We start from the raw sequence: 2,803 nt of genomic DNA, 5'->3' as shown, positions 1-2,803 counted from the left end.
TTCACAATCAACATTTTGTAATTATGAATTCAGTGGCGGAGCCACCTTATGCTAAAGGGTGTCAACTGACAATCTTTCACTGGAAAAATTATATTATTTAGCTTTTAGCTAGGTAAAATATATATATATATATATATATATATATATATATATATATATATATATATATATATATATATATATATATATATATATATATANTATATATATATATATATATACTATATGTTGACTCGCCTTGTTTTCTTATTGTGTTTACCTCTTAATTAGATTTTAACACCCCTTAATAAAATTTCTGGCCCTATCACAGTTTACGATGAGTAAGGTCAGAGGCATAGCTAAGATTTGAAGTTTGTGAGTTCTGAATTCATCACAATCCATAGCTCGTCTTAGTTACTGAGTTCGCGATTAAGTATTTATACATATTTAATAAAACAATTTAATACAAATACAGAGCTTAAGCAAAAATCATTGAGTTCAACCGAACCCGTATCAAATAGGATAATTCCGCCCTTGAGTAAGGTCAAACCCGATGTTATGATACTTTTGGGATCGCATGCATTAGATTTTGTACCTCTGCACTGACCAATTCATATGCTTTTTGTGTGAGATACGTTAATGTAGATCCTGAGTCAATGAACACTCCACCATTTCGGTTAGGTCTGAAAACATCTTTTGATTTATTGGAGTAGTTGTTTTGTCTCCAATCCTGATTCCTACAATAGTAACATATATAGCAAGTAGAATCGTAGATTTCAAGTGGCGTAGAATGAATGTGAAAAAATTGGTCTTAAAAGCATATGTTTAACAACAATGGGAAAAAGACTTGCCAATTTAATGAACAATTGAAATATATCTAAATCCTAGCCCAAGAAAAATTGGTCTACGTTAGCACCAACGAACATCATTGCTTATTGCACAACAAAAGACCATGTCTGAAATACTGGTACTACCTTCATCAGAATTCTAATCTAATACCTCAGTTTTGCTTGCAATGGAATTAGGGATGGCTTTAGCCTTTAGGGGGAGTCTAGTAAAGTCTTTGTATTAGGCCTCCGAAATTTTGGGGCTTCAAAAAGTTGTAATAGATTTTTTTTATGTCATTTTAGTTTAGACAATATTGTAATTCGTAGGAAAAAAAATGTACAAAATCTTTATTAAGAAAGATAAAAAGATTATCTATTTTTTAACAGTAAAATATTTTAGAACTTTGAACTAAACTATTCAAATATTCCTATTAGTAAATAATATTTTTTGAAAAAAAACAAACAAACAATAATAATACTTTTTACAACATGATCCAAAGTAACGTATTACAAACATATGGCTAATATCTTATTAACTTGAATTAACCCTTCCCATTACAAAATTAATATTATTATCAGATGTTTGTTTTGAGCCTCATTACCCATGAGTTTTATCTTCAATCGAGCGATACTAAACAACAAATACAATCAGCAACTAAACAAATTAGTTGTTAACAAAAACATTATGAATGCAAGAGCTTTTGAGAGCAAACTGGAATCTGTAGTTACCATAAAAGACTCTACCTTTTTTCTCATTTAGTGGCATGATATCGGAATGAAGAACAAGTGAGCCTATTCTGGATCGTTTGTAAGAAACTTACTCTCTCGAATATTTTTGAAGAAATAACCCTCACTAGCATATTTCCCCGTCAGTTTTCATGGCGTTTGATAGAATGTCTTAGAATCGCCATCTCGATATACATATATCTTAATCTTCCTCTTCATTTCTGCATAATTGACCCTGAATATTTCTATTGAATGATATACATCCGACATTGGTTCAGAAAGTTCTGGAATGTTCGAAGAAAGCGAAGGAAAGTGCATATACATGAGAGAGACTAGGGTGGTGAAAGTGACTAGGATTAAGATTGAGAGATAGAGAATGACTTTTTTGAAACTCCACCTGGTTAATTTCTGTAATCGTTGACGGTTAGGCATCACCATTGCCGACATAAGCAGACTATGTGGCATTCAGGGAGAAGATTTGGCAAAATATACACTTTTCAGGGTCATGGACTTCCCTTTTTTTTTTTTTTACTATTACTATTTCTTTTTATATGACAAATTAAAAAAGGACTGATTTTATGACCAAAAATAAAAGTATCTAATATTTTCTTTTTGAAAACCATCAAGACACATCATAGGTAGGTCCACTAGAAATAAGCAAAAATTGAAAATATCACTTGCTATTTTTAAAAAATTTATGCAATAGTTTCCTTACTGTAGAAATTTTGTCTATCATCCTTGTAAAAGTTTAGCAGTAAGGTATTGAAGATTCTAATTTTAATTAGTTCAATTCAATCTTTAAAGTGTTGAAAATTACAAGTGCTTGCTCTGTTTTGTTTGTTATGGTGGAATCCTAATTTACACTTATCTAGAAAATGAATTAAGGCATTTTTCAAATCCCATATAACCAAACACTTTAGTTTACAAATCAATTTAGTATAAGGTTTTGGCAATATTACTCAATATTTCAGGGCATCATATGATATAGTATAAAGCTTCTCAGTTACACTAGGTTGACCGAACTCAATAATTTACAAAAGTTTCACCGTATGTACTAGTGCACTGGTTTGTCTCGAAATATACGTACCCATATTTTTCCACCACGATATGCATTTCGTATCATTGCTCGTCGACCAGCTTCTATTTGTCTAGATGTAATCCAAGCATAATGTACTAATGCACAGAAGATAAACTGATATATTTAACTTACACCATGACCGGTGGATCCCTTCTCTAAAATAAATTAAACAAGTGCAAATGTCTTGCGTATT

The sequence above is a fragment of the Nicotiana attenuata genome, chromosome 11, assembly GCF_001879085.1.
Source record: "Nicotiana attenuata strain UT chromosome 11, NIATTr2, whole genome shotgun sequence".
NCBI classification, from domain to species: domain Eukaryota; kingdom Viridiplantae; phylum Streptophyta; class Magnoliopsida; order Solanales; family Solanaceae; genus Nicotiana; species Nicotiana attenuata.
The sequence above is the reverse complement of the archived record's forward strand: the minus strand, read 5'-3'. Positions refer to the sequence as shown.